We start from the raw sequence: 17,842 nt of genomic DNA, 5'->3' as shown, positions 1-17,842 counted from the left end.
TCCATGGCGAAGTATAAAACGTTGAAGGAGGAACGGTGCAACGTCGCTGGCGGTAACAGCGTGTAGTGCGGCTGTTTCTGCATACCTCGTGAGGTGGTCAACCGCGACGATAATCCATCGGTTGCCTGCAGTCGTGATAGGGAGCGGACCATATATGTCGATGCCGACACGGTCAAAAGGGCGAGCCGGACATGGTAGCGGCTGTAGCGGGCCGGTTTGGTGCTGCGGGGGAGACTTGCGACGCTGGCAACCTGTACACGAGCGAACGTACTTGGTTACAAACGTGTACATTCCACGCCAGTAATAGCGCAACCGCAAGCGATGGTACGTTTTGAGCACCCCAGCGTGCGCGCACGTTGCGTCAGCGTGGTAGTGGGAGCAGAAATCAGAGCGCAGATGGCCAGGGACGACGAGTAACCACTTCCGACCCTCAGATGAATAGTTGCGGCGGTAAAGAAGGTCGTCCCGAAGGGCACAGTGCGAATGATAACAATAAAACTCCGCAAAAGGACGGGACGACAGAAGAGGACAACAAACCTCTTTTCTGTTGTCCTCTTCTTTCGTCCCGTCCTTTTGCGCAGTTTTATTGTTATCATGAAACACCAACTAGCCCAACAACGTGCTTTGCACAGTGCGAAGCCTGGCGGCGCAGCGTCCGAGAGGCCGCAACTGTTGACGGACTCGACAAATATTGACGGACAGAGGCGATCCACGGATCTTTACGCTGTTCCGCAGCCATGTCAACGGAGTCTAGAGACGCCACGATACCATCTGGCATAGACGAACTGTGATCGTCCGACCCCACGGGTGATCTGGACAGGGCATCAGCATCCGTGTGTCTGCGACCGGACCGGTATACGACGCGAATGTCGTGCTCCTGCAGGCGAAGAGCCCAACGACCGAGCCTGCCAGAAGGGTCTTTGAGTGAATACAGCCAGCAGAGGGCGTGGTGGTCCGTAACGACGTCGAATGGACGACCGTAGAGGTAAGGGCGAAACTTGTTGATTGCCCAAACGATCGCCAAACATTCTTTCTCTGTTACGGAATAATTCCGTTCCGCCTTCGTCAGAGTGCGGCTGGCATATGCGACGACGTATTCATGGAAGCCAGCTTTCCGCTGGGCGAGCACGGCGCCAAGACCGACACCACTCGCGTCAGTGTGCACTTCAGTAGGTGGAAGCGGGTCAAAATGGCGCAGTATTGGGGGCGTCGTGAGCGGGTGCCGCATGGTCACAAATGAGTTGTCACAAGCAGGCGACCACTGGAGACGTTCGTTGTGTCCGCTGAGGAGCTGCGTTAAAGGGGCGATGATGGTGGCAAAGTTTCGGATGAATCGGCGAAAATAGGAGCATAAGCCGATAAAGCTTCGGAGGTCTTTCAGAGTGGCTGGTTTGGGAAACTCTGCCACGGCACGAAGCTTGCCCTGATCTGGAAGGATGCCCTCTTTGGACACAACATGGCCCAAAATTGTTAGCTTTCGAGCAGCAAAGCGGCACTTCTTCAGATTCAGTTGCAAGCCGGCTGACATGAGGCAGGTCAACACTTGCTTAAGGCGCTCAAGGTGCGTGTCAAAATCCGATGAAAACACAACAATGTCATCCAAATAACAAAGACAGGTTTTCCACTTAAGGCCCCGTAAAACGTTGTCCATCATTCGTTCGAAAGTGGCTGGCGCATTACAAAGCCCGAACAGCATCACGTTAAATTCGTAAAGACCGTCAGGTGTAACGAACGCTGTTTTGGAGCGGTCGGCATCAGCCATGGGCACTTGCCAGTAACCCGACCGCAGGTCCAAGGAGGAGAAAAACTCGGCACCCTGGAGGCAGTCAAGAGCGTCGTCGATACGGGGCAGCGGATAAACGTCCTTGCGCGTAATCTTATTGAGGCGGCGATAATCCACGCAGAACCGGATCGACCCGTCCTTTTTTGTGACAAGAACAACAGGAGAGGCCCACGGGCTGGTAGAGAGTCGGATGACATTACGGGTAAGCATATCGGACACTTGCTCGTCGATCACGCGGCGCTCCGTAGGTGACACGCGATATGGTCTCTGCCGCAGTGGGGCGTGGGAGCCGGTGTCTATTTCATGTGAAACTGCCGACGTGCGTCCCAGGGTGGTTTGTACGCAATCAAAGGAGTCGCGAAAACACTGAAGGAGGGCGATGAGCTTGTCGCGTTGTTCAAGGCTAAGGCCCTTGTCGACCGACTGCAGGAACGCATCCGAGCTTGACGCACCCACAGGACTAAGTGTGCCAACAGTGAGCAGCGATGGTTCGTCGGGCACAGCGTTCACGTGAGAAGGGTCAACGGCTTCCACACACACTATACATTCCCCATGGGACAAGGTAGTCCGGCGGGAAGATGGGTTACAGATGAGAATGAAGCTGCAACCAGACTGGACGTCGATGACAGCAGATGGTAAAGGCAGACATTTGCGCGAGAGGAAGGACCTGGACGGCGTGAAAACCACCGTCGTGTCGTCCAAATTGCACAAAACGGGCACTATGAGGGAAGATCTCGGGGAATGTCCGTATCTTCGGAAACAGTTAACTTGGTCGACAGCTCGTTCGACGGCGGCTCGTAGAACGGTAGAAGTTCATCTTGCAAACGGGCGCAATCGATTATGGCATGATGTCGGGATAGGAAGTCCCAGCCGAGGATTATGTCGTGGGAACATGATGGGGGAACAATGAATTCGATGACGTAGGTGACGTCTTGGATGAGAACCCGAGCGGTACACATGGCCAACGGTTTAATCTCTTGCGCGCTAGCATTCCGAAGGGTAAGGTCAGAGAGAGGCGTCGTAACTTTACGTAATGAGCGGCGTAGACGTTCATTCAACACAGCCACAGCGGCACCAGTGTCAATAAGCGCGAGGGCGGCGACACCTTCAACAGTCACGTCTATAACATTGGCGGGTGAGAGAGGAGGGCTTCGGAATTTCGACGGGGCTGCAGTTCTTGCCTCGGGAACTGCAGCCGTTAGTTTCCCTCAGCGGTCGGATTCTGGCGGGGACGCATGGGAGACGGCGAACGGCGACGCGGGGAAAAGGAGCGACGGCTGGAAAAGGGCGGACGGTCGGCAGAGGACGAATTCGGTGCCTGACCCAAGTCTCCATGGGTGTAGTACGGTTGCGGTCCATAAGGAGGCACTCGATGGACGTCGCTAGCAGGCGGTGGCCGCCGACGGCACATCCGAGCGACGTGTCCGGGCATGCAGCACGCGTAACAGATAGGGCGGTTGTCAGATGTGCGCCAGGGGTTCAGCAGTTCAGGTGGTAGCCGAGGATAAGGCGTCGCGCGCGGGTCTCTCACATACTGGTACGCTTGGACAGCACCGGGCTGCAGTTGCCGGACCACTGAGGCGTAACTGAAGGGGAGCGCTCCAGGAATGGCGGGGGGCACAGCCATCGTCACTGGTGGTGCGATGGGCGCTGCCACCGGTTGTTCGAGGGGCACTATCACTTGCGGTTCAAACGGGGGCGCCACGGGTGGCGCGACGGTCGCTACCACGGGGGCCGGCACAAGTGTAGGTTGGCGAGCTGGAGGAAGCGCCTCGGCGACTTGCTCCCGGATTACGCGGCGTACAGTCGAAGGCAGTGAAGGCGAAGGCAGACGCTCATTAACACTGGGAAGTAGAGCCAGCTGTCGAGCAATTTCTGCGCGCACGAACTCCTCGATGTGCGGCAAAAGAGAAGAAAGGTCATGCGGCATCGTGAGAGAGGAAAGGCATCCCCGTGAGCACTCTTCTTGGGGCGATGTGCGCTGGCGAGGAACGACACGCTGCTTGCGCAGTTCATCGTAGCTTAGGCACCATGTAGTGATTTCGTCCACAGTCTGTGGGTTCTTGTTTAGCAACATCTGAAAGGCGAACTCTTCTATCCCGTTGAGAACGTGTCTGACCTTCTCGCTCTCCGGCATCCCAGGGTCAACTCGCTTGCAAAGGTCTACAATGTCCTCGATGTAACTGGTGTAACTTTTATTGTCCTGTTGGGCTCGGACGCGCAGACGTTGTTCGGCGTTTAGCTTGCGTAGAGCGGGGCGACCAAACGCTGCCAGGAACCTCGTCTTAAAGGCCGACCAAGTCTGCATCTTCGGTTCATTGTTATGAAACCATGATTCAGCTAATTTGTCGAGGGAGAAAGGGACGTTGTTGAGTTTGGCAACGTCATCCCAGCGAATATGGGTGCTCACCCTTTCGAATGTTGAGAGCCAATCTTCCGCATCGATGTCGTCACTGCCGGTGATACTGGGGGGGTCGCGTTGACGCAGTGACCCGGAGCAGGTGACGGGCGCAGGCGGCGGCGGGGTCATGTCGTGCTCGATTCCTCGAGAGACGGGAGGGAGCACTCGCTTGCTTCGTTGTTCCAGGCCGGGGACCGTGCAAAGACTACGACCTCCACCAAAATATAATGGGGTTTATTAGCAGACGGCTAGAGCGTGGTAACGGGGGCTGGTTGTACCAGAGGCCAAGCTAGCTCGGGAGTCCACGCGCAGGTCTCTCAGCAAGATCGTTCTCGATGGGGCTGCTCCGATGACTGAGCCTTGCACATAGACCCAGTTGGGGGATTGACGCCACCTGACAGTCAGCCTCGGTCTCAGTTGAGCACACACCCCTTTGGCCACACTGGCGCGCCTGCTAACGGCTACTATCTCTGTTACATTGGCGAATCAGAATAGAAAATGAGGGGCTCGTTAAAAATAATACAGAAATAAGAGTGGCGGTCAAGAACACCTCGGAAAGCAAAGGGAAGGATGTGGTAGGTCATTGAAATAGATAAAGAATTTGGAAAGAAAGAAAGAATGTGGAGAAAAAATGCCCGCCAGGATGGATACGAACCCACGACCTCCAGAATACCGGTCTGGTGCGATAACCACTAAGCTACCGGCGGGGCTATTTTTCCCCTCCACTTTCTCGGGTATTTAAGTCAATGTAATTTTTTTTGCTGTGCTTGGGGGTGGTAGCGAGCGCCACTTCGACTTCTCGGGGTGAAGGGGACCTTCTTTTTAACGCCCGGCCCGTGACACGAGTGTCTACGACATGTCGAGAGTGGTCGACCAGCGTTGAACCCTCTTAAGCTCCCTATGGCACCAAGACTGCCAGAACAGAGGCCCTCGCTATGCATGTAGCGAATCAGAATAGAAAATGAGGGGCTCGTTAAAAATAATACAGAAATAAGAGTTGGCAGTCAGGAAGACCTCGGAAAGCAGAGGGGACGATGTGGTCGGTCATTGAAACAGATAAAGAATTTGGAAAGAAAGAAAGTGGAGAAAAAATGCCCGCCTGGTGGTATCCGAACCCACGACCTCCAGAATACCGGTCTGGTGCGATAACCACTACGCTACCGGCGGGGCTATTTTTGCCCTCCACTTTCTGGGGTATTTAAGTCAATGTAATTTGGTCAATGTAACCTGAGGCAGACCTGTCTCTGGTCGAAACGTTGGAAATAAAGTCTCCAAAGAGCGTACTTCTTCTTTGTGCGTATATATATATATATATATATATATACAGAAAGATAGGTCAGCAGTCTACAATGCCAAAGGAGGCATAGGGGTGTGGTTAGGCTCTTTTCTTTTTTACTACGGTTAATGAAGTAAACATTTCTTGTTAAATATACAGAAGAAAGAAAGAAAGAAAAACACGCGCCCAGAGTGGGGACCGAACCCACGCCTTTCGATTTGGAAAGGCGTGGGTTCGGTCCCCACTCTGGGCGCGTGTTTTTCTTTCTTTCTTTCTTCTGTATATTTAACAAGAAATGTTTACTTCATTAACCGTAGTAAAAAAGAAAAGAGCCTAACCACACCCCTATGCCTCCTTTGGCATTGTAGACTGCTGACCTATCTTTCTGTATTTCCTCAACGAGCCCCTCATTTCCTTACTATATATATATATATATATATATATATATATATGAATGAATGAATGAAAAGTCTTTATTGTGGAATGGCTCTTTGGCCTAATAGGAGGGGAAGAAGGGTGTCGGAGAAAAGACAGAAACAAAGAAAAAAGAGAAAGAAGTGCGTACACACATGCGTGTACATGGTATACATTTGCAATCACATGCGGCGATCGATGCCTGCCTCGTGAGCGAACGTCCAGAGGGAGAGCAGGGTGTCGCGGCTGTTGTTGCTGGGGGTGGTCCATTGATGCAGAGTGCTGATGTGCGGTGGCAGGTACTGGGCACGGAGGTCCCGGTAGCCAGGGCACTCCCACAGCATGTGGGTCACTGTTGGGCACACTTCCATGGTGCATGTGGAGCAGCTCACTATGGGGCCCTGCTCGTGGTCGCTGTCGTCGCTGTCGTCGTCGGTAGCCCCGGGCCTGCATCGGTGGTGGGCCCGCCATTTGGCGAGCACGTCTGCTGTTAGTGCGGCCCCCGCACGTGTCTTGTGGATGAGGACCTGAGCCCCCCGTGGCAGTCCTCGGGGCAGTGGGTGGTGGTTGGTGGGGATGTGCTGCCAAAGGGCGCGCCTTCGCTCCCTCTTGGCTGCCAGAATTTTGGCTCTTGGGTCGGGGTCGTCTGGTGCGGGCATAGTCTGGGTCACCAGGGCGGAGCGGTCGTCCATTAGCTCGCTCGCCAACGCCTGTGCGGCTCCATCGCCAATGCCACCGGCGTGACCTGGTACCCAGTCCACCCTCACCTCCACTCCATATTGCTGGTACAGCACTGTGCTTGCCATTTTGATCCTGTGAGCAAGCGTGCCAGTCCTGGGGGTGCGGCCAAGGATTTTTATGGCCTCTCTACTGTCTGTGTAGATCACCACAATCTCCCCTGTCTGCCTCAGTCCTCGACGGGCCTCCCCACAAACCCCGTCCACTGCACACAGGATGGCGGACAGTGAAATCTGGTCTGGGCTGGGTCGGTGCTCATGCACGTGGATTTGTCTGCATGTGCCGATTGGGGAGATCGCAGCTAGCCTGGCTCTGCGCGTGATGGGGTCCCAGGTGGCTGCTGTGAACACAGAGTTCCGGGTTCTGTCAGTACAGGCAGCTGCTGCTCTACGCTCCGCTTCATGATCCCGCTGATGGCACTTTTTGGAGAGTGGTTTGGGAAGCTTGAGGAGCACATCGAGCCAAGGCTCCAGCAGGCGTGGCAGTTTGGGTGCATCGGGGGGTAGTTCCTTTGTGAGGGTGAGGAGTCCTCTACCCGCAGTTGTGTTTTGCCGTCGTAGCTCATGGCCTTCATTGTGTGCCTCGATAAAGGCTTTGAGGGGAGGGAGGCCGGAGTACCTGTAGAGTTCTTCAGTCCTCGTGTGACGCGGCAGGCCAGTTATTGCGCGGAGACATTCGAGATGGAGGACCTCCAGTTGTGCGTAGTGGGTTTGGTTCAATGTGAAGCAAGCTGCTCCGTAGCATGCCTTAGAGGTGAGGGTTGCCAGGCATAATGTCCTGATGGTGCGTGTGCCGGCACCGCCAAAGTGGTTGCCTATGCGGCGGATCAGGTGGAGGTGTCGGCGCCACGTTGGCTTAAGCTGACGGATCCATTCTTTTGGTCCACCAACCTCACTGAGGGGAACCCCAAGGATCCTCACCCACCGCTCCGCTGGTCGGGTGATGGTTTTGCCGGCCAGTGTAAGGCTTATCTTCGCTCGCTCAGAGTCGTAGCCACCTACCAGGAGGAGGTTAGTCTTTTCCGGTGACGGCTGCATGCCAGTGGAAGGGAGGTAGTTGTCGATGGTGTCCAAGGCTTGCTGCATGATTTCCTGTACATCTGCTGTGTTCAAGTTCGTGCCCTTGGGGTCCACCCACAGCGTGATGTCATCTGCGTAGAATGTCAAGCCCAGGTGCGGAATTTTCCGTAGCTCTACAGCCAGACCTTGCATCACGATGTTAAAGAGGACTGGAGACAAGATGGCACCCTGCGGCACTCCTCTGGAATTTGAGAATGTCCTTGGGTGGCCCGATCCAGATTTGACCTCAAACGTTCGGGCCACCAGGAATGATCGCACAAAGTTCATGATTCGTGTGCCAACTCCAGCCCCATCGAGAGCCTTCAGTATCGCTGTGTGCGCCACCGTGTCAAAGGCTTTCTGCAAGTCTACTGCCAGGAGGATGCCAGGAACCTTAAGGCGACCCCGACGGCCCCCTCCCACCAACTGGCGCAGTAGCAGAAGGCTGTCTTGAGTGCACAGCCCTGGTCGGAAGCCAGTCTGGGCTGGATCGAAAAAAGCTGGGTTCTCCTCTTCGAGGTGGTATGTGAGCCGAGTCAGCACCATGCGCTCGAGGAGCTTGCATAGCGTTGACGTTAAAGCTATAGGTCGGAGATTCTTGATGCTGTTGGGTTTTTTCCCTGACTTTGGGATGGGGTAGATAATCGAATGTTTCCATTCTGCTGGGATGCTCCCAGTTCGCCAAATCTCGTTCAGCTCGTCCAGCAGCAGGAGCTTCTCTGGTTCGTCAAGGTTGAGGAGCATTCGCCAAGTGATACCATCCCCGCCCGGAGCACTGCGCACGTTGGCAGCATCCAGGGCCAGAGTCAGCTCTTGCAGAGTGAATGGTGCCTCAGCTCCCAGGTCACTGGCTGGTTTACTTGGTTCATAGGTGCGTGGGTCTGCTGGGATGGCCGGTTGTGGAAAGAATGCCTCAGCGGCGGCCACCTCGAATTCTTCTGGCGTCAGGTCTAAGGCCATTTGTATGTTGAGTGCCGAGTTTTGTGTCTTGTGCTTGCCGGACATGGTTCGGTGGGTTTGCCATAACTTGCGAGTGCTGGTGTGCTTGTCAAAGGTTTCGCAGTATTCAAACCACCTCGAACGGGCAAGCTGCTTGGCATATCGGCGAGCCTGAGCAGTTTTGTTGCGCACTCGGAGGAGATCCCCGTATTGCCGGCCATTGGTCAGGTAGATTTTGTGAAGGCTCTCCCGTGTGGTCCATAGGTTCAGTAAGTGCTTATCCGGGGTAGGAGCTGACTCGTCTACCATCAGATGTCGTGTGGCCTCCTGTGCTGATCTAAGGAGCCGTCGGGTCACCGGGACCCTCTTGTCGTGTTCTGCCACTGCTTTCCGGAACGCATCCCAATCTATTGCTTTGGATCGGCGAGGGCGGCCTGTGCAGCCACCCACAGACAGCTCCAGCCAGAGCGGGTAGTGGTCTGAGCCCATTGGGTCCGCCCCGCGTCTCCATTCCGTCACTAGGCCCTTGTCAGCCCAGGTGAGGTCTGGGGTGGTGTCCCGCTGGTCCACTCGGGGGCTGCAGCGTGTCGGGTAATCTGTGTCATTGGCCAGTATCAAGCGTGCCGTCTCGGTTGCTTGCTTGATCTGCAGGCCCCTGGCATCTATTTTCTGGTAACCCCACTCCTGGTGTTGCGCATTAAAGTCGCCTGCTATGAGAATGTAGTCCTTTGGGTAGTGCTGCCGGAGGTCTGCCATCCATTGAAAATTCACTCTGCCACGCAAGCCACGCCTGGAACAACTGGGTTCAGGCCGTCCGTAGTACGAGACCATGAGGAGTCTGCGTTTGCCAAGAGTGCAGCGGACAGCCACTACTTCCTGCACTGAGCTGCAGTAGGCCGACGTGTCAATCTGTGCCTGCGGGATGTCACGCCGTACGAAAACTGCGGCCTGAGCTTCGATAACCTTGTTTTGCTGCCCCCTGTTATTCCTGGCGTGCTCAATGGTAGGCTGAAAGTACCCATTGTAGCCGGTCACGCCCGGCTCAGTGCCCCTGGTCTCCTGCAGAAGAAGTGCAGCTGGCTGCCCCGTGAGGCGGAAGAGCTCGTTGAGCTCGGTCGCGCTCTGTCGCAGCGCGCGGCAGTTCCACTGCAAGACGTCAGGGGGTCGCTCAGGCGGAGAGGGCTGTGTGCTGCTGTTCCGGGCCATGTTCACCGTGACTAAGTCTCTCTGTGCTAGGCTGCATGGCCATCTGCATGAGTTGCTGCATTAGTTGTTGTTGCAGTTGAATGTGCTGTTGCAGCAGTCGCTCTTGGCTGTGGTGCTGTTGTAGCAGCTGGTCCTGAAAGGATTTCAGCCACGTTGGCTCTTCTATGGTGGTGCTCTGCCATGTTGGTGGACTTTTGGGGTCAGGGAGATGCTGTGTTGTTGGGGTTTGGTCGGGCCGTTTGCTGTGCTGTTGTGTTGAGTCCGAGGGGCGGAGGTCGTGCAGCTCTGGTTGCTTATCCTTCCTGCCGGGGGAAGGCCGTTGTCCCGCACTCTGCTCCGGCAACTCGTGCCCGATTTGTTTCATGCCAGCGATGTTAGCACTTAGCATTTTCACACGCTCCTCGCGTGCTTTTTGTTTCCGAGCGTATTGTTTCTTGGTGTCTTCTACCTGTTTTTGTAGGCAGTTGATCTGCTGTTGGAGGCGCTGCATATCTTGCTTGTAAGCCTTGTGTTCCTGTTCCATTTCTCTCTGAATGTTGGTTAGCTCAGCCTCGGGTGTTGTAGCACTGCGTGTCACTGCGTATATATATATATATATACGTAGCATATATATAGCACTGTAGCATATATATATTTAGCACTGCGTATATATATATATATATATATATATATATATATATATATATATATATATATATATATATATATATATATATTTATATATATATATATATATATATATATATATATATATGCACAAAGTAGAAGTACGCTCTTTGGAGACTTTATTTCCAACGTTTCGACCGGAGACAGGAAGTATATATATACATATATATATATATATATACATATATATTGCCACGAACCATACATTGGGTTGATTTATTTGTGTTTTGCTTTTACCGCCCGGCTGCGCCGGTCTGTGTTATCTCTGCGCCAAGGGAAGCGCGTGTTCCATTCTTTCTTTCTGTGCCGCATGTGTTATCTGTTGTGATAGGGAGAGCATTCCGATCTAACGTGAACAGCCCAGAATATTCTTCTTGGATCTACTATGTTCTCGATGCGAATCGACGTTTCGAGAACCACGCGCGCCAAAAGATAAAAAGCCTGCAGTGCGGACGCCGGGGCATTCGATTCGACGACACTCGCCTGTGCAAGTCACTTTGTTGACCACTGCTTCGCCGCCTCTGTATTCTTTTAAGTTTTTAGGGGAGCACAAGTTCGCTCCAATAAACTTGTTTCTTTTCTAAACAACTGCGTCGTCCTTGGCTTCGTGACATCTGGTGGAGGTGCTGGGTACGCACCCTTCATGCCCACTACAACCTCGAAAAGCCGCCAAGCCAGTCCAACAAGAGCCAGCCCCCGCCTGCAAGATTTACCGCCCGAGTTCGGTTTGATGCCAGAAGGGCCCCAGAAAAGGAACGCTGCAACCAACACCATGGTGCAAGAAACAACGTCGCCAATCGTCCTGCAGCAGCCCCGGGTACCGCCATCGTTCCGAGGAGCCCCCGCAGAAGACCCAGAAGAATGGTTGGAGAAACTGGAGCGCGTCCGGAAATTCAACAGGTGGGACGACGCAGAAACGTTCCGGCACGTTTTCTTTTACTTGGAAGATTCGGCTCGCACTTGGTTCGAGAGCCACGAGAGCTCCTTGACAAACTGGGCTCACTTCAAAAGCGAGTTTACTAAGACCTTCACTACCGTCGTGCGGAAAGAAAAAGCCGCCCTTTTGTTGGAAACGCGCAAGCAACACCCCAACGAAGGTGTGGTGATCTTCGTTGAGGAGATGAAGCAGCTATTTCGCCGCGCGGACCCCGAAATGACGGAAGAAAAGAAGTTGCGCTTCTTAATGCGCGGAGTGAAGGAGGAACTGTTTGCTGGACTTGTCCGAAATCCGCCCAAAACCGTTGCCGAATTCGTGACCGAAGCCAGCACCATTGAGAAAGCCCTCCAAATGCGTGCTAAGCAGTATGACCGCAACTTTGTTGGCGCGGCCAATGCGAACGACTTTGGCAGCACGCGGATCCCGGCCGACAGCCTACGCGAGACTATCCGCGCAATTGTGAGAGAGGAGCTGCGGAAACTTCTCCCAACGCCGCCGCAGCCCCAAGTCGCTTCCCTCACTGATGTGATTAGAGAAGAAGTGCAACAAGCGTTGGGAACTTCTACGCCATCCGAGGTACCCCGAGACCCACAAGCTATGACATACTCCGCGGCTGTTCGTCGACCCCGCCCTGCTCCAACACGCCGTCAAGAGGCCCCGCCGTACCGCCGCCCACTGTCACCCGCCCGACCCCCGGTAGCCCGAAACCAGACGCCGAGGAAGACGGACGTATGGCGAACTCCCGATAACCGTCCTCTGTGCTACCACTGCGGAGAGGCCGACCACATTTACTGTCGCTGCCCATACAAGAGACTCGGACTGCGTGGTTTCTCCGTCGACGCACCTCGCCCTCTCCCTGGCCAACGACCCCGTGAGATCGACGAGTATCTATCTGAAACCAGCCGTGGCCCAGCGCGTTTCAACCGTTCGCCGTTGCCCTACCCCTACCAAACGCCGAACCGCCGTAGCAACGCTGACTTCGCCCGTGGAAGGTCCCCCAGCCCACGCGGGGGAAACTAAAGGTGGCAACTTCTGGAGGTGAAGTTGCTCTACGGCGAAAAACTGGAAACCCTCCAACGACGCAAGGACGCGGTGAAGACAATGATTCACGACATGCCCTCATCCCGACGACCCGACCTAACCCTGACGAGACTCCCGAACACGACGACAGCTACACGGCGCGACGCGTACCCGACCTGACCGAGACGTCCGTTGAGAAGATGGCGACAACGACGATGCACAGTGCCCGACCATCAACACGTACAAGCAGAGATACGACGCCCCGACGAACCCGGAACTCGAGGACGACTGCATCTGACGTCAAGGTGTCCATCGACGGCTTTGACGTAGTCGCCCTCGTAGACACGGGAGCTGACTATTCGGTAATGAGCGGACCATTTGCGTCTAAACTGAAGAAAGTTATGACCAGATGGGACGGTCCGCACTGACGCACAGCAGGAGGCCACCTCGTGACGCCAAGTGGAACGTGCACATCGCGCGTCACCATAGACGGCACAACGTACCCTGCGGCGTTCGTCGTTCTGCCTAACTGCTCCCGCGACGTGATTCTCGGAATGGACTTTTTGACGGACAACGGCGCAATAATTGATCTGCAGACCAAGTCGATAACATTTTCCTCCAATCACTCCACGACGCCGCAGCTGAACCCCGATAACCGTGCTGCTGTCAGGATCGCCGACGATCACATCACCCTGCCACCCCGCGCAAGCTTGATGATCGCCGTCTACTGTGAGGATGCTGCTTCTGACATCGACGCTATCGTAGAGAGTGATCGAAGGTTGCTTCTCAACCGCGGTGTCTCCGTCGCAAGAGGCATTGCGCACTTTAAGCAACGCCAATCTCACGTTTTGGTCACTAATTTCACCGAAGAGTACCAGCATATAAACAAGGGAGCTGCAATTGCGTTCCTCGAAGAAACGCAAGAAGCAAGTGATGTGATCGCAGTCGCCGACTTTGAACGCACACCCGTAGAAACATTCAAGCTCCCGCAGCCATTCTACGTGAATCCGGCGCTACCGCAAGAACAACGGAAAAAATTATTGGCTTTTCTGCGTCGCTATAGCGAATGTTTTTTGTCGAGCGCAAAACTACGTCAGACCCCTCTAGCGAAGCACCGAATAATAACCGAAGATGGAGCCCGACCTACCCGACAGTCACCGTACCGCGTCTCTTCACACGAACGGGAAGCCATCCGGACTCAAGTCGACGACATGCTGAGCGATGACATTATACAGCCATCGAAAAGCCCCTGGGCTGCGCCCGTCGTACTCGTAAAGAAAAAAGACGGCACATTAAGGTTTTGCGTTGACTACCGGCGACTTAACGAAATCACGAAAAAGGACGTGTACCCCCTCCCCCGAATCGACGACGCCCTCGACCACCTCTGCCACGCGACGTACTTCTCATCGATGGACCTGAAGACCGGCTACTGGCAAATTGAAGTGGACGAGCGAGACCGAGAGAAGACTGCATTTATAACCCCAGACGGCCTATACGAGTTCAAGGTGATGCCGTGTGGGTTGTGCACAGCACCAGCGACGTTTTAAAGAGTCATGGACACTGTGCTAGCTGGCCTTAAGTGGCACACCTGCCTCGTGTACCTCGACGACGTAGTGGTATTCGCCCGGACTTTCGACGAACACCTTGCAAGGTTGGAGTCTGTACTCGAGGCCATTCGTACGTCGGGGTTGACGCTGAAGCCTGAAAAGTGCCGCTTCGCGTACGAGGAACTGAAGTTTTTGGGCCATGTCGTCAACGCCGCGGGAGTCCCGCCTGACCCGGCGAAAACTTCAGCCATAGCGAACTTCCCAAGGCCGAAAGATAAGAAGGGCGTGCGCAGATTTCTTGGACTGTGCGCATACTACCGGCGCTTCGTCGCAAACTTCGCACGCATTGCAGAGCCGCTAACGCGCTTGACGAAAGATAGCACCGCTTTCAGCTGGGAAGACGACCAAGAAAAAGCATTCGGCGAGCTGCAAAAACGCCTGCAAAGCCCGCCCGTGCTCGCTCATTTCGACGGAAATGCCGAAACGGAAATGCATACGGACGCCAGTGATATAGGCTTGGGTGCCGTCCTTGTCCAAAAGCAAAGCGGCTGCGAAAGGGTAATCGCCTATGCTAGCCGTGGTCTGTCGAAGGAGGAGAAAAACTATTCTGCCTCTGAGAAAGAGTGCCTGGCTATTATATGGGCGATTTCAAAATTTCGCCCATACGTGTATGGAAGGCCATTCAAGGTTGTAACAGACCACCATGCGCTGTGTTGGCTCGCCAATTTGAAGGACCCCTCTGGCCGTCTTGGGCGGTGGAGCTTGCGCCTGCAGGAGTTCGACGTTACAGTCGTTTATAAATCCGGCAGGAAACACTCCGACGCCGACTGCCTGTCCCGCGCCCCCGTCGACCCACCACAACAAGACTCTGATGAAGACAGCGCGTTCTTCGGGATCGTGACGGAGAGCGACCTAGCCGCCCAGCTGCGTGCCGACCCCGACTTACGCGTCATAATCGAGTACCTCGAGGGATGCAACGTTGCCGTTCCTAGGACCTTCAAACGCAGCTTACAAGCATTCAGACTGAGAAACTCCGTCCTTGTGAAGAAGAATTTCAGCCCCGGAACAAGAGCCAATTACCTTCTCGTCATCCCCGCGGACCTTCGTGACAAAATTTTGGAAGCGTGCCACGACGACCCGTCTTCCAGACATCTGGGCACAGCCCGCACTATTGGAAAAATCAAGGCGAGGTACTACTGGCCCGGCCTTACCTCTGACGTCACCCACTACGTCCGGAGCTGCCGTGACTGCCAGCGACGAAAAACGCCGCCAACAAGACCCGCCGGACTTCTGCAACCGATCGCTGTCCCATCGAGACCATTTCAACAGATTGGAATGGACCTTTTAGGCCCGTTCCCTACGTCACGATCACAGAACAAGTGGATTGTCGTAGCGACAGACTACATGACGCGCTACGCAGAGACCGCCGCTCTTCCGAGAGGGACTGCACAAGAAGTGGCGAAGTTCTTTATAAGCCAAGTTGTGCTGCGACATGGAGCCTCGGAAGTCCTAATCACAGACCGCGGAACGGCATTTACTGCGGAGCTGATGCAACGAGTATTACGCTACAGCAACACGGATCACCGAAGAACGACGGCGTACCACCCCTAAACGAACGGACTAACAGAACGTCTGAACAAGACAATCGCAGATATGCTGTCAGTGTACGTTGACGTTGAACATAAGACTTGGGACGAAGTGCTCCCGTATGTCACGTTTGCGTACAACACGGCTATCCAGGAGACGACACAGATGACGCCGTTCGACCTTGTCTACGGTAGAAGGCTGACTACGATGCTCGACGCCATGCTTCCGCACGTAGAAGACGAAGACCTCAACGCCGACGTCCACGGATATCTTCAACGTGCGGAGGAGGCCCGCCAGCTCGCTCGAGTTCGTATAACGGACCAGCAGCTGGTGGATGCGGGCCGCTACAACCTCCGACGCCGAGACGCCGAGTACCAACCAGGGGATCGTGTGTGGGTTTGGACTCCCATCCGACGACGCGGACTCAGTGAGAAGCTCCTGCGACGGTATTTCGGACCCTACCAGATTCTACGACGTGTTGGCCAACTTACCTACGAAGTGATCCCCGATGGTGACTCCGGCACATCACGACGACGCACGCGGCCTGAAGTTGTCCACGTGGTTCGCTTAAAACCTTTCTACGGACGATGACGAACTTTTATTTTCATTTGTTCGGACTGTCGCTTATGTTAGCATCGGGTCGATGCACTCTTAGAGGGGGGGGGGTAATGCCACGAACCATACATTGGGTTTGTTTATTTGTGTTTTGCTTTTACCGCCCGGCTGCGCCGGTCTGTGTTATCTCTGCGCCAAGGGAAGCGCGTGTTCCATTCTTTCTTTCTGTGCCGCATGTGTTATCTGTTGTGATAGGGAGAGCATTCCGATCTAACGTGAACAGCCCAGAATAATCTTCTTGGATCTACTATGTTCTCGATGCGAATCGACGTTTCGAGAACCACGCGCGCCAAAAGATAAAAAGCCTGCAGTGCGGACGCCGGGGCATTCGATTCGACGACACTCGCCTGTGCAAGTCACTTTGTTGACCGCTGCTTCGCCGCCTCTGTATTCTTTTGAGTTTTTAGGGGAGCACAAGTTCACTCCAATAACTTGTTTCTTTTCTAAACAACTGCGTCGTCCTTGGCTTCGTGACAATATATGTATATATATATATATATATATATATATATATATATATATATATACAGAAAGAAATGCCGGCAGTCTACAACGCCAAAGAAGACATAGGGGAATGGTTGGACTATTTGTTACCGTTAGTGACGTTACGTTATTATTATTTTTTTATTATTATTTACGTGATAAAGAAAGAAAGAAAAACACGCGCCCAGAGTGGGGACCGAACCCACGCCTTTCGATTAGATCTCGAATGCCTTACCAACTCGGCTATCTGGGCGACTGTGTGCTCCTTCACTTTCTGGGGTACTTATATTTACTACAACTGTATCTGACGCTTGAGGGTGGTAGCCAGCGCCACTCAGACTACACGGGTAGAAGGGGACCTTCTTTTCAACCCCCGGGGCGTGACGCGAACGTCTACAGCCTGTCATAAGCGGGCAACTGGCGGGAAACCCTCTTATGCTACCTTGGCATCAAGGCTGCCAGAACCGAGGCCCTCGCTAAGCTTTCGCACGATAATAGGGTTTAGAAATGAGGGGCTCGTTAGGAAATACAGAAAGAAATGCTGGCAGTCTACAATGCCAAAGAAGACATAGGGGAATGGTTGGACTATTTGTTACCGTTAGTGACGTTACGTTATTATTATTTTTTTATTGATTACGTGATAAAGAAAGAAAGAAAAACACGCGCCCAGAGTGGGGACCGAACGCACGCCTTTCGATTAGATCTCGAATGCCTTACCAACTCGGCTATCTGGGCGACTGTGTGCTCCTTCACTTTCTGGGGTACTTATATTTACTACAACTGTATCTGACGCTTGAGGGTGGTAGCCGGCGCCACTCAGACTACACGGGGAGAAGGGGACCTTCTTTTCAACCCCCGGGGCTTGACGCGAACGCCTACAGCCTGTCATAAGCGGGCAACTGGCAGGAAACCCTCTTATGCTACCTTGGCATCAAGGCTGCCAGAACCGAGGCCCTCGCTAAGCTTTCGCACGATAATAGGGTTTAGAAATGAGGGGCTCGTTAGGAAATACAGAAAGAAATGCTGGCAGTCTACAACGCCAACGAAGACATAGGGGAATGGTTGGACTATTTGTTACCGTTAGTGACGTTACGTTATTATATGTAACGGTTGTAGTAGATACAGTTGTAGTAGATACAGTTGTAGATACAGTTGTAGTAAATATAAGTACC

General features: G+C 53.9%; 1 non-coding gene across 1 annotated transcript; it reads right to left on the bottom strand.

The window, feature by feature from the left end:
• Positions 1-16,851: 16,851 nt before the first annotated feature.
• Trnar-ucu (transfer RNA arginine (anticodon UCU)) lies at positions 16,852-16,923 on the bottom strand. Its single transcript has one exon. It is a non-coding gene; the product is annotated as a tRNA-Arg (tRNA).
• Positions 16,924-17,842: the final 919 nt, after the last annotated feature.

The sequence above is a fragment of the Haemaphysalis longicornis genome, unplaced genomic scaffold (assembly GCF_048455015.1).
Source record: "Haemaphysalis longicornis isolate Haplotype H1 unplaced genomic scaffold, Haemaphysalis longicornis Haplotype H1 scaffold_7, whole genome shotgun sequence".
NCBI lineage: Eukaryota > Metazoa > Arthropoda > Arachnida > Ixodida > Ixodidae > Haemaphysalis > Haemaphysalis longicornis.
This window is presented reverse-complemented; position numbering and strand designations above follow the sequence as displayed.